The sequence below is a fragment of the Pararge aegeria genome, chromosome 3, assembly GCF_905163445.1.
Source record: "Pararge aegeria chromosome 3, ilParAegt1.1, whole genome shotgun sequence".
Lineage (NCBI taxonomy): Eukaryota > Metazoa > Arthropoda > Insecta > Lepidoptera > Nymphalidae > Pararge > Pararge aegeria.
Genome location: NC_053182.1, coordinates 3150733 through 3165320, shown reverse-complemented (window position 1 = coordinate 3165320; position 14588 = coordinate 3150733). Strand labels below are relative to the sequence as shown.

Here is a 14588-nt window from a genome sequence, read left to right as displayed (position 1 = left end):
TACTCGTTACTCGTATCCTTTCTTGAGATTAATGAGATAATGAATAGACATAAGTCTCTCGTGGCGCGCATTCTAGCCCTACTGGACGAGCTACGTATCGACAAGCTATAAAACTACGACATTGTTGCCGTATCACAAGCTTTTAAGTTAGTTGAAGTTGAAAGTTTTTAGTTACACTATCTGATATATCTCCCCACACTCAAGGCACGTTTCATCTCGACCTCCTGATTATCATCGCAAGATAGACACTACGTTTATTAAAGCAGGTACTTCAGTACTTAAAAAAACAGACTAACCGACCTCGTTAAGAGAATGCAACATTTAAAAAACGGCTGAGCCGGCTTCACTGTGTTTCCCCATCTCCTCGGATTCTCTCTCTCTAATGAGATCGGAGGTATGCACGTCACTATCATGTCAACCAATACTTTTCAACGTAATAATTTAGACCGCAAAGATGTCCCACCTGTTTTAAGTGGGAAACCGTCGCCTATAAACAGTGCAACAAAAAAAAAAAAAAAGAATCCATTTTTTATAAATTAAAAATGCATATAAATATTTTAGGAACTGACAGGATTTGAACCTGCTACTCTCTGGCAATCGCGGCGTGAGCGCTTTCTCCAATTTAGCTACGGCTCACCTACCGTCAACGCCGAAATTAGTATATGCCTTTCACACAGTCTTATAGCGACTGTAGCGTCATCTAGTGGGAAACGTTGCAGTTTCCATCTACTTTTTCAAAGGTCCATATTACAATGAGACACGTTTGAAACAAGAGATGAAACAGGGCTTTTTTTATAACTTTTATTAGTGTTTTTACCTACACTTGGAGGTATTATCAATTTTATAAATTAAAAATGCATATAAAAATTTTCGGAACCGACAGGATTTGAACCTGCGACTCTCTGGCAATCGCGGCTTGAGCGCTTTCTCCAATTAAAACACTGATTATAAAAATTAAAAGTCCATGTCTTAGTTCCATTAAGAAAGACTAAGAAGATGAGTGTGCGTAATGGGTGTTCTTTTGTAACCTTCATTATAACTGCTACCGCAGGTTAGGAATTTTAAGATTGACAGCCGACATGACATCACATAAAATTAAGACGTCATAGAGATAAAAAAGCTGATGTTCACATGAAAAACGGGCCAATAACTTACGCCCGTCCCTTAATTAACCGGACATATTAACTTAATTCGGACCAAACAGACCGCTGCCCTGTGTCCTTCAACCTGAGGCGTACGTACATTTTAAACCTCATGTGCTTGAAATTATCCACAGCTTAGGTATTTTAAGATTGACAGGCGACATTTAGATGTCATAGAGATAAAAAAGCGGATGTTCACATGAAAAACGGGCCAATAACTTACGTCCGTCCCTTAATTAAATTCAGCAATTGCTGAAATAGAATCGCAATCGGATAATACCCGTTCCTTGGCTTAATTTGAGACTGGCCGTCCGAGCCCGTTTTGATATATAGCACCACAGTGGGAATAATAAATAGAATCGTTCGGGGAATCCTGATTAGGCTGAGACAGCACCTGTTAGCGTTATTTATTATTACAGCGTCGCTTACTCCGCTCATTGTATAAACGAGCTAGTGTTACAAGCGGTTTTGTTTTTGTTCTTGCGAATATGTGTTTCGCGAGCCCGGATTGAAACAGTGCCAAGGATGTAAGCTCTGAATCTTTCTCTCTAATGAGATCGGAGGCATGTGCATCACTATCATGTCAACCAATAAATACTTCTTAACGTAATAATTCTGACTAAAAAGATGACCTTCCTGTTTTAAGTTGGAAACCATCGCCTACTTGCAAGAAACACGTCCAAAGGACCGCCTTGTATGGGGTATGCATAAAGAAGGAAAACGCCATAAAATGGAAAAATCCATCGCATTTATGAGTTATACAAAAATTTTAGGGTAGTCAGAGCTTTTGAGCACTGAAGTGCACGCCACAGCATGTGCTTGAAATTGACACCGGCGCGGCGACGAATTCAGCTTGAGGTCTGAAAGTCAGCAAGAATGCAGCTTGGTGACAGAAATGGCGGCAGAAATGATGATAGCGGCATGTATCTGGACGAGCTCTGTCACAAACAGTTTCACTATGTTGCTTTATCGTTAGCTTACACACATGAAATAAACATAAGACACCGTTGCTGCGCGAATAGAGGATATATAGGAAATCCCACATTAGCATTTAAAGCGGGAAATCATTCCTTACTGATATTATAAATGCGAAACTTGGTTGTAAATTGTGAGTAGGTCGTAATTAAAAAAGTAATAAATTTTATAAGCGATTTCATAATTTAGAATATCAAAGGCGGTCGGTCGACCTGATTAATTGCCATTACAGTATTTTGCTTAAGTGCACTTTTATCCTACTCCTTGCAAAATTGGCAATTTCGAAACAAAATAAATGACCTTTCTATAATGTAATGAAATTAAATTCGCGTTCCAATTTTGATTACTTACACAGCTACGAAAATATTAACAAGAGAGCCGTCGAAACCGAATATGCCCGATGATAAAACGAGCGGAGCCGAATATAGCCGATCCGCTTTGCGAACAACCGTCGGGCCAATTAGGGACGTTCCGATAATGAGTTGTCAAAACAAGGATTTCATTACGCTAACTGTTAAATGCTGTTCGCATAACTCTTCTCGCCATCGATATACGGTTTATTTTTAATCGCTGAATTCGGGTCATAATCTGGTAAATTTAATACCAAAGTTGAATTGTGAAAGTTCTATAGCGCCTCGTCGGATTTTAAAGTTGTACGCAAATCCGACAATTAGCGGGTACCCGTGTTTTTTGGCCAAAGCCAAATGTTGTGGTGAAGTTGATAAGTACTTATTTGATCGAACGTTTGATCATTTAATTTTGGTGGGTAATACTCACCTAATTAATTTGCCCATAAAATACTTTTCATTGGAATCCTTAAAGGTTAGTTTTCAGTTACCTTTGTTTATTTTTTCAGGAACAATTACTACAGTTATAAATTACAAACATTCTGTCAATCAGTTTGTTACCGGAATCAGCTCTCTTATAAGATAACGTAATAATAAATTATTGAATTTTAAATCTATTTCCACAGGTAAAAATATTTTGTTAATAAAACTAAGATCGAATAAATCCTTACTAATATTATAAATGCGAAAGTGAGTGTTTGTCCTTCCTTCACGCCCTTACTCAGCCACCAATTTTAACTTATGAAATAGAGTTATTTGAAAGTACGGAGACTAAAATAGGCTACTTGTTTATCCCAGCAAAACAAACGGTGTGTGTAGTAATATAATTTAAGAGTGTGTATTTTTTTTTAATTGTAGCACCAACCTTTGTTGTTACCTTCGTTTGTCTGGTAGAGATCGCTTCAGCGATAAGACCACCTTTGCACGCCTCAATGTCCAGATTAAGTTTTGTGTCTGTGTAATCTTGACTGTGCATTAAATGTGTGTGTGTGTGCAATAAAGTATTTAAAATAAACCAATAATAACGACTAAGACACCAGGAGGTAACTTTGCATCGTTCGAGTCCATGTAGGACTGGAGTGTATCGATAATGCAGTCGTATTTATATCAAAATACCCACCAATTCCATATCATGAACAATGGTTATTAATCAAATATAATTTAAATTGTTTCTTAAAAACTAACTATCAACTAATAAATAATTATAATAATTATGTAGAAACCCTAAATCAATTTAATAAAATATCTGGAAAATATGTATTTTTATCTATTCGTTATCAAAAGTTCAATTATTTACCCACTTTACAAAATTACTGTAACACAAACTAGGGGTTTCTACGGGATTTGTAAAAATCAAGAAGAACGCCCGCTAGTGGTTTATAAGTTTAGTTCAACTACTTGAAAGTGTGTAGCATAACATGGTCGTAAAAAACAAAAATGGCTCTCCAGTGTACACTTAAAGTTTCCAAGATGGATTGTTATGTGTCGTTGCTTACTCTATTTTCACTTGTTTACTCTTTCATAAATGCATTAGCTGCAAGTAAGCTATCCTTGTCTCTGGTGATACGTCGGTTGTTCGTCGGTTCCATTCATTACCACTGACATAAATAAAACGGTACATAAATAACTTATTTAATTATTTTGATAATATATTCTAGTGAAAAAAAATATGATAGATTGATTGAATAACCATAGGAAACATTTTATCCCGGACAAATAAAGGGTGTTTTAAAACCCAAAAAAAAGAAAATTATATACCTACAACGTGTAAATGAAAAACGAAATAAGCGCGTGTCGGTCTTTTAACTTCAATAGGGTTGTTATAACTAAACACTTAGAATGTTTAGAATTAGTTTGTATGAAAAAACATAATATGCTTGTTTTACTTATGCACCCTTCATTTCGTAATTCTGTTACACGTTGATTTGTTGGCGTATAGGTAGATAGCCACAAGTTACTAATAGATAGGTTAGAAAGAAACAAACAAAAAAAAATCCTGGAATACCTACGCTTTAGAATAACGCTTAGTAAATAACAATTTGACTAAGACCCATCAAGGAAAAGTTGCGTTAATCGCTGAACGCTCAGCCCCATGACAGAATTAACCCCACTTAATGTCTGCATATCCGTCTCCATCAATCACTGAAAATTATACTCGGCATTAATAATGTCAAGGATACCTCAGACTTTCGGTACGCCTCTAATACGACGAGCTAAGTACTGCAATACATTTATTACAATACTACCTTTCGGTTTTTTACGTATCCCGTAGCAACAATATGTTTTCCTGGAATAAAAAGTCGTCTACGTTACTCTCCGTCCTTTTAACTGACTGTATGCCAAAAAAAAAAAGTTGATTGGTTGGTAAATTTGTAATTTACCAACCAACCAAACTTTTTACCGTAAAGACAAACAAACACACTTTCGCGTTTATACTACCGTATTTCGGTTTTTTACATAACCTGTGAGAACCGCTGGTTTTTTTGGGATGAAAGTACCGTGTTACTCTCCGTCCTTTCAACTGACTGTATGCCAAAAACAAAGTTGATTGGTTTCTAATATACACAGTAAAGGAAGGACAAACAAACACACTTTCGCGTTTATAATATTACTACGTATTTCGGTTTTTTACATAACCTGTGAGAACCGCTGGTTTTTTTGGGATGAAAGTACCGTGTTACTCTCCGTCCTTTCATCTGACTGTATGCCAACAACAAAGTTGATTGGTTTCTAATATACACAGTAAAGGAAGGACAAAAAAAACACACTTTCGCGTTTATAATATTACTACGTATTTCGGTTTTTTACATAACCTGTGAGAACCGCTGGTTTTTTTGGGATGAAAGTACCGTGTTACTCTCCGTCCTTTCAACTGACTGTATGCCAAAAACAAAGTTGATTGGTTGGTAAATTACACCGTAAAGGAAGGACAAACAAACACACTTTCGCGTTTATACTACCATATTTCGGTTTTTTACATAACCTGTGAGAACCGCTGGATTTTTTGGGATGAAAGTACCGTGTTACTCTCAGTTCTTTCAACTATCTCTAAGACAATAATAAAGTGGATTGGCTCCTTAGTTAAGGCGTAAAGAAAGGACCACCAAACAAAACAAAATTTCGCATTTATAATATTAGTAAGGATTGAATAAATAGTTAATGCTTACGGGATTTTTGTCGGCACGTGATATCCTACTAGTTTAGAGCTAAATAACATCATCATCGTCAATATCAACCAGTTACAATACCGGTTGAAATTTCATTTACTTACTTTCCCGGACGAGCTCAAAAAACTAGCTATAAAAAGCTCTTCTGCTACCAAACATCAAGCATAATTCGAAGTGAAAATCATCAGCATCATCCTATAACCGGCCCACCAAGGGTCCCGTCTCAGACTTAGAAGGGCTAAGGCCCACCATGCTGGCAAAATTCGGACTGGTGGTTGATATTTTCCTTCACCGTTGAAGCAAATGATATTTAATTGATTTAAAGACACATAACGGTGCCGCGGATTTAACTCGGTGTTCCTGAAACCGAAACCTTATCCTAAGCTATCACAACTTTTTTTTTATTACACTACAAATTAGCCCTTAACTGCAATCTCATCCGGTTGTAAGTGGTGCTGCAGCCTAAGATAGCGGGCTAACCTGTTAGGGAGTAAGGCAGTTATGTTAAACCCATATCCCTAATCGGTGTCCACGTGACATCGTACCGGAACGCTACATCGCTTAGCTACAAGCCTTCGTTGATAGGGTGGTGACTAGCCACGAAATAATAACCATTATCCGGGCCTTTCAACTTAAAAATATAGCGCTCGCCGCTGCGCCACGGAGGTCGACAAAAATACACCAAATATACACCAAATGGATTCTATGTAGTGAGAAATGCGTTAAATGTTGGGCGGACAGTGTACGTTCCGCATTAACGGAGCTTCCGCCTCCATCAATCACAGTGAAATTATATCCGACGTTAATAATGCGGAGGATACGCAAAGGATACTCAGGTTTACGGTTTGCGGATTCCCCGTTCGTGAAACGCACCCGTGTCAGAATTTAACGGCCTTTACGTATCAATGATTATGGGATATAACAACTGTTGCTTGATGAGATTTATTGGGATTACAGATTGTTAAATGTAATTTAACGTGTACAAATAGATAAGAAAGTATTTATTTCGAAATTAGGGCCCTTTTTTATTTTTCACAAGGTTTTATGCAGTTTCACCTTTAACGGTGTGTCTCGTAATAAAATGTATTTTACTTTCTTTATTTATTAATTTATATACATATACCTACTTAACAGTAAAACGTAACCTATTATAAGGTTGGTCACCTTATATTTTATAAGTTTGGATAGTAGGATTAAAAAAGTTCTCCAAGACAGTATTAGTTTTCGATTAGGTATTCACGTGAGAAATAGCTATATTTCATTTGAATTCAAAACAATTTGCAGATGCGATTCTCGCAAAAAGTACACGTCCCCAGTATCGAAATGAACTTAACGTATTAAGGTTTCGTTGAATCCTAAAATACGTATACAAATGTAAATCGAAGCAGACGCCAAGGAAAATTGAGGTGCAAAAAATATATACATTTTTTTTAAATATACTCACCGAGATGAAAATCAGATAATGAAAGCAGCCTCACCTGCGAACAAGTAAATATTTATACGTTAGATTTGAAAGCCGTCTTCGCTTAAGGCGGGGTAAGTGTGTGTTCTCATTGAATCCAATTTCTTTGTACGTATCAAAAAAAAAAGTTGTAAAGCCCCTCTTTTCATGTAGGAGTGGCGTCTTTCAAAAACTCGCGCTTCGCGTATGGCATGTCTGAGTGACAGGCGCGAAGGAAAGTGTGTTTAAAATAAATACATACAGCGAAATGGCAGTGGGAGCAGGGTTGCCAGATCGATTCTTGCTGTTATCGGGAACAATGACCGATTTTTCGGGATTTTAGGGCTTTGGTCGGGAGAAAAAAAATAAGTTAATGATATTAATTATACATAATACATTAAGTAAACAAACATATTTTTGCATTGCACTGTAGATATAAGATAAAAAAAACATAGTAGGTATTGGTGACACATAAGATAAGAACCAAATGAGCATGTTTACTGTTTATGTTCTTGCCATAAGTATTTGTCTTTTATTTTGTGTCTTGTTTGCAAGTTTCGTTTGACGAAAATGTGAACTTAAAATTATCGAACTTGTTTTTCGGGAGATTATTTGCTTTGTCGGGAGTCGGGAGGACATACCAAAATTAGGGAGAATCCCGCCAATTCACGACCGTCTGGCAACCCTAAGTGGGAGTGAAGCGCCAAGCGCTTGTGCATGTTGAATTATTTTATTTTAGAGCTTTTTAAAATAAGTATAACTGCCTCTTTGGTCTAGTGCAGGGGTTCTCAACCTTTATCACGGTGCCTGCGCACTAAGCTAGCTGGTTAAAATAGTTCTCGTTAGTTAGGCAGATAACCGCAAAAATAAAACATCCTCACTATGAAACTAATGAAACCATAATAAATAATAAATTTATGATACTGCCCCAACAATGGGATGTCTGAGCTTGGTGATCTCCACACAATTTTTCAAAGTGTGGGACAAGCCGTGTCATCGCTGCACAAACTAAAAACGAAAACATGATTTTTTTGAAGTACAAAAACCTCTGTACTATCTACTGCGCACCATGGCGCCGCGGCACCCAGGGGCTCCTTCCGGGATACCAACCCAGGAGCTCGAGCTACTTTGGGTTACATTATTGCAATTTTCTTAAGGATCTCTAATTTTTATGAAACGTATTTAAAGCCACTTAAAAGCGAGTTTTCTGAAATTTTAGTCAATGTCGGTTGGGATAATTTCGGGATACTCAAAAACTCTTACACATTCCTTATGATGGAAAAAAAACTCACATGCATTCATTAAATGCATAACCCTGAAAACAATACACTCCTTTTCTGGGCAGTTGTGTAAAAATAGTGCTATTCTTTTCCACTTGTGGCATTCTGTACAGGGTTGTACTTTTACACTTGTCAATAATTAAGTTAGGGTAAGGGTATTGTTCGTTAATACCACATAGTATTTTATATTAAAATAAAATAAATATACTACGACAATACACATATCGACATCTAGCCCCAAAGTAAGCGTAGCTTGTGTTATGGGTACCTATTAAGATGAACGAGATTTTTTTACGAGAAATATAGATTACCGAACTAGATGGCGCCACAAAAATCCTGCATCGCGCTAGCGAAGTGTACACAAAAATTGACTATATATACAACTTCCAAAGATGTATGTTCGGACCTCGGTCCCCGAGCACGAACACCCGGAGGAAGATCTCCCTATTGTTAGGGTCGAGCGTATCACCGTAGCCGTATTTTATAAGTATTTATGTGTACGGGAACACATAAATACTTATAAAATACAGATATACACCCAGAAGGTGAAAAACATTCATGTTCATAGCAAACATTTTTCAGTTAAGTGAATCGAACCCACGGCCTTGGACACCGAAAGCAGTGCCGCTGCCACTGCGCCAATCGGCCGTCGTCAATTATCATCGTAAGCCACTGAAAACACATCACGAGTACAATGTGTGCCATGAATCGTACGGGTATATCCTCCGTCGCACGTCCTTAAATTAAATGTTGTAAAGATGTGTGCAGTCACGTTTTTATAGGCGACGTTACATGAGAAAACATGGGATGCTTATGCAATTTGTTTGCATGGATTATATAAAATAAATTCCACCTTCCGATGTCGCACTTGTTAGCTTCGCTTTTTGTTTTTATAACAAGGCTCGTGTTGATCATTATCGGCATACGTTTTTGTTATGCTGACGGGAGATGGTGCGATTTCATCTCATGGAAAATAATACGATGGAGACGTGTTAACAACCTCTTTACTGGCACGAACAGATAACAATTGGAATTAATATTGGATAGAAGCAGGCGTTACTTTGCGGAAATCCATAATATATTATGAAAATTAAGCTTAATTTGCTATACTCTGCGAACAGCAGGAGAATTTGACGGCCGATTGGCGCAGTGGGCAGCGACACTGCTTTCTGAGTTCGATTTTCTGCCGTGGGTTCGATTCCCACGACTGGAAAATGTTTGTGTTATTAAATGTATATTATAAGTATTTATGTGTATTACATTCATAAAAATATTCATCAGCTTAGTACCCATAACACAAGCTACGCTTACTTTGGGGCTAGAAGGCGATGTGTGTGTATTGTCGTATTATATTTAATTATTAATTAATTGAACTCAGTTTAAATTTTTTATTTTTTAAGATTTAGTGCAATTATTATCAGGAGGAAAGAAACGTAGCAGAACGCTTAACAACTTGGCGGTAAGTTTATGTCGTGGGTGGTTATTAGCCAAGGAAGCCTTTCTGACCAGACCAAAGAAAATTCAGAAATCATAAATCTCCAAAATGTCGATGCTGGAGATTAAACCTGAGACCCACTTATAAGACCACAGCACTGACCACTGTGCCAGGGGGATCGGCAAACTAAATAAACGACTAAATTTGTCATAGGCCTCTGCTTAGTTTAGTTTAACGCTTCGAAAGCGCTTAAAAACTTGAAGAAACATATATTTTATTGTGAGTTTGAATTTATTATAGGTACAAACTTAATCTATAAGCAGCTGTCCATTGAAAACAAACAGCAAAACTTAGTTCCCCGTCTATAATGAAAAGCTGGGCAGCTAAAAATAGGTCGCTTAAAAGATCCTCAGCACTCAGAGTGCGACTGGTGACGTTTGGACGCCATTCAAATGCAAGTTTAACGAGAGAGAATTTTTATAACTTCATTTGGCCTGAAGTTTACCTAACGTTGAAATATGACTGAAGAGTTAAAGAACAACTTAAATTAATCCTATAGTATATGACAGACGGCGGCTTTGCCGAGTTATCCTTTATGATCACACACGTCATCATCATGTCACTCGTCATCATCATCCCATCAACCCATTACCAGCCCACTACAGAGCACGGCAGGGTGATTACGTATCTTGTGACAGGTTTGCGAGAGGCGTAAATCTTGCATTGACTGCTGTCAAACGTCACTTTTCCATACAACAAATAAACAAAAGTGACGTTTGACAGCAGTGATTGCAAGATTTACGCCTGTTAAAAATCTGTCGCGAGATACCTAAAAACCCTACGGGTCTCCTCTTACAATGAGAAGGGGATGAGGCCACAGTCCACCACGCTGGCCCAGTGCGGATTGGTGGACTCCACACACCTTTGAGAACATTATTTAGAACTCTCAGGCATGCTGGTTTCCTCACGATTCACGCACGCACATACATACACACCCACACACACACCCACACCCACACACACTTACACCCGTACGCATATACATCCACTTACTGCATTACCCTGTTACATCATTTAAATCACCACTTAATTACCCAATCTCCAAAAATAAACATTTTATTTATTTTTCTTCAATATTTTTGCGTGTTGCATGTTAGTTAAATCCATATCCAAAATAAAATATACTTGTCGTAGTCTTATGTTTTTGTATCAAAAATATCTATAGTACGAGTTTTTACTCCGTTTAGGTATCAGTGATTCAACCAAACATAGTACTAAGCTATGATTTCTGTCACTATTTAATGTTATGTTAGATAGGTAACTGTATCATGTCAGTGCTGAACATATTTACTTTTAAGGGATTTCCACAAGCTACAATTTTGCGGCGCCTGTATTATTAGCCTGCCTAGCCTATAGTATTATATATACCCAAAAATTAACAATATTTCAATTGCAGTGGGCAGTCCAACGTTGTGGGTTTGATTCCCATCACAAGAAAATGTTTGTGTGATGAGCATGTTTCCCAATGTATGGGTGTTTATCTGCATATTATAAGTAGTTATGTAAATTATTCATTAAAAATATTCATCACTCATCTTAGTACCCATCACGCAAGCTACGCATAGTTTGGGGCTAGATGGCGATGTGTGCACTGTAGTATGTTTATTTAATTATAAATTGCACTGCAATTGCACGGCAGCCCCGAACTGGAAAGCGCAGCGTTGGTCGACCCCCAGCGAGGTGGACAGACGACATTAAGCGTGTCGCAGGTAGCCGCTGGATCCAAGCGGCACAGTGTGCAATTTGGAACTCCCTACAAAAGACGTATGACGTCTATCGGTTGATGTGATGATGATGATGAAATTGCACTGTGCAGATTTGCCTAGTTTTCCTAAAAGCAAATTAAGCGTTTTCTTGGCGATTCTCAGCATCATAACGATCTCCGTGGCATGTCGGGGCAGACACGTCGCCTCGCACTACAGCGGTAATGGATGGCCGGGACGGGCGTCGTCGCAGGACTATTACCCATGTGTGTAGTGCGGAATTGAGGGCAATCTATTGCAGTGCGATAGATTTAATTCAGTTCACAAATGGTTTCATGCTCATTTTGCCTTAAAACCCCCGACGCAAAAACGGCGGGGTGTTTTAAGTTTAACGTGTCTGTGCGTGCGTGTGCCTGTGTGTGTGTGGGTGTATGTGTGTGTGTCTTTTTTTTATTCGTGCCATACTTATAAGCAATGAATAGAAGCAGGCGTTACTTTGCGGAAGTCTATGATATATTATGAAAATTAGGCTTATATTGCTATACCTACTGCGAAAAGCAGGAGAATCTTTATGGTGTAATTTATAATTTCTTCAATCCTTATACTCCACAACGAACAGATCTTCAGCAATGTACCCTCTACGGTTTCACTTCGACACTGGAACATCCTCAGGAGATGTTGACTTTACAATGAATAATTGTTAAGTCAACATATAAGCCTCTCAATCCAGAGGAGGCCTATTGGCTGTATATAAGCGCCGCCTTTTGGGTCACCGAATAAAAGCTTAAGTATGAATTGATCTAGCTTCGTAGCAAAATATTAAATAACTGGGAGATGGTGATAACAAAAACCCTGCTAAGTTTGTTGTGGGCTCTTCTTAGATTCAAGCGCCTTTGGAATCAGGTTTAAGTAAACGAATGTAGTTATCACCTCACAATAATGGTTCTACGACAATAAAGAATTTTAGAATATTAATTTATACCTGATAACATTTATGTCATAAGGTATACTATAGTCACGATAGAACTCTTAACTGTGGTCTATATCCAATGTAAATGCTTAGTAGAAACTAGAAACTCAAACTAAACAAGATATAAAAGCTAGTCTACACTAATCTCTCTCTATTTCTCTTCTCTCTGAAAATGCGATAATTTTTATTCACGTCACGGAATGCCCCGGTGTATCGAGTGAGTAGGAATCCTACGCCCCGCTCTCCACAGCGTATGAAATCTGTGGTGGAAGAAACTCTATATCTACTTGGCAAAGATGTGGGAACAGATAGGTCGTTAAAACAAGGAGGAGTCTGGTAATTGTAAACATGCAAGTAAATCATAATTTCTTTTTTTATTCTTAAAACGAAACTTATGGCTGGAGCCATTTTCTTTCAGTCTAACCTTTTTTTAAATGGACTGGGTTGTAGTTATTGTGCGTAGATGGAGAAGACTTAAAAAGTAAACATAAAAAGATATAACGATTGACGGCTGCTGACGCTGTAGGCAACGATCCTGCTTTCTGAGTCCAAGGCCGTTGCTTCGATTCCCACAACTGGAACATTTTTGTGTGATGAACATTATTGTTTCTTGGTGTCTGGGTGTTTATCTCTAGGTATATTATAAGTATTTATGTGTTATATTCATAAAAATATTAATCAGCTATCGTAGTACCCTAACACAAGCTACGCTAACTTTTGGGCTAGATGGCGATGTGTGTATTATCATAGTGTATTTTTATTTATTTATTTATATAAGATTTTAAAGTATACGAAAAATGCAAATCCTAAACACACTTTGATGAAGCATGTTTTTAAAGGTCTAAAAGTGTACCTACCTATACCTAACCACAAGAGATTTGAAAGTGTTTATTTATTTAATTATTTATTTGTATTTGTATGACTACATATGAAGTGGTTACTGCAGAGTGGTTCACTTTTCGGAGTAATGCTAAATTTTAATTTTAGAAGATAAATATTACTTTGTTTAAGGATCAAGTGAAAACTTTGTGAGGAAACCTGCATGGCTGAGAGTTCTCCATAATGTTCCAAAAACGCGTGTTAATTCTATCAATTCGCACTTGGCCAAGCTTCGTGGACCACGGCCTAAAACCTTCTCATTCTGAGTGGAGATCTGTAAAAAAAATAATCTAGATTTTTAAGAATAAGTAGACTCATAAATACTAATAATATCCAGATAAACACCCAGCAACTATATATTCATGTTCATCACACAAACGTTTTCCAGTTGCTGTGATCCAACCCACGGCCTTAGACTCAGAAAGCAGGGTCGCTGCCAACTGCGCCAACCGGCTGTTCATACATCGGGTCCAAGATTGGGATCTTACCCTAAAACTTGCGTTCAATATTCAAAGAAAAGCAAAGCATAGCGGGGAAATCAGGCTTTTTTCTCTCAGGTGACTAGGTTAATTATTTACCATATCTACGTATTAAACAATGGCTAATCTTTGTCCCAGTCGTGAAAGTAGAACCTTGGCGCCACAGCGTCGACCGGATCGAGTTACGTTGACGCAAAATATGTGCGACTTTGTACATAGAGATCGAGACATTGCTATACGTTTATGTTATCCTAGTTATAATAAATGCATGATACATCGCTTTCAAGTACGAGGTCGCCACTCGCAGCACCTTGGGACCCCAATGCCCATCTAATCGAAGCGTATATCGGCCAACAACCACAGGTCAGGCGAGTCGGTGGGAGAATCTTGAAACAAACGGACCAGGACTGTGGATTTTGGAACTCCCTAAACGGACATATTTCCAGCAGCGGACGTCAATCGGTGGAATTGATGAAGTATTAAGACATGATATTGTCTTGGTGTTTTGGCAGCACCGCGTTATGCTATAGATACCGGGTACCAGAAAACTTTTAGATAGGAAGTACGATTTATACCCGATAGAAAAGATTTTATATGCGCTGGAGGATCACGCGGAGTTGGGTTTCCTGCTTAGTCGATTCCCCCGGGCCCTCCGTGACGCGAATAAAAATCATCCCATATCCAAGTCCGTTTGTTAAGTTCCTCTCATC

The 14588-nt window shown here is 38.0% G+C and overlaps 1 protein-coding gene across 1 annotated transcript in view; it reads right to left on the bottom strand.

The window, feature by feature from the left end:
• Positions 1-14588, bottom strand: part of LOC120637078 (leucine-rich repeats and immunoglobulin-like domains protein 1) — a 471378-nt gene that overhangs the window by 381259 nt on the left and 75531 nt on the right. The window contains exon 2 of the mRNA XM_039908697.1: positions 7076-7109. The gene's annotated coding sequence lies outside the window, so the exon portion shown is untranslated. The remainder of the gene's footprint in view (positions 1-7075; positions 7110-14588) is intronic.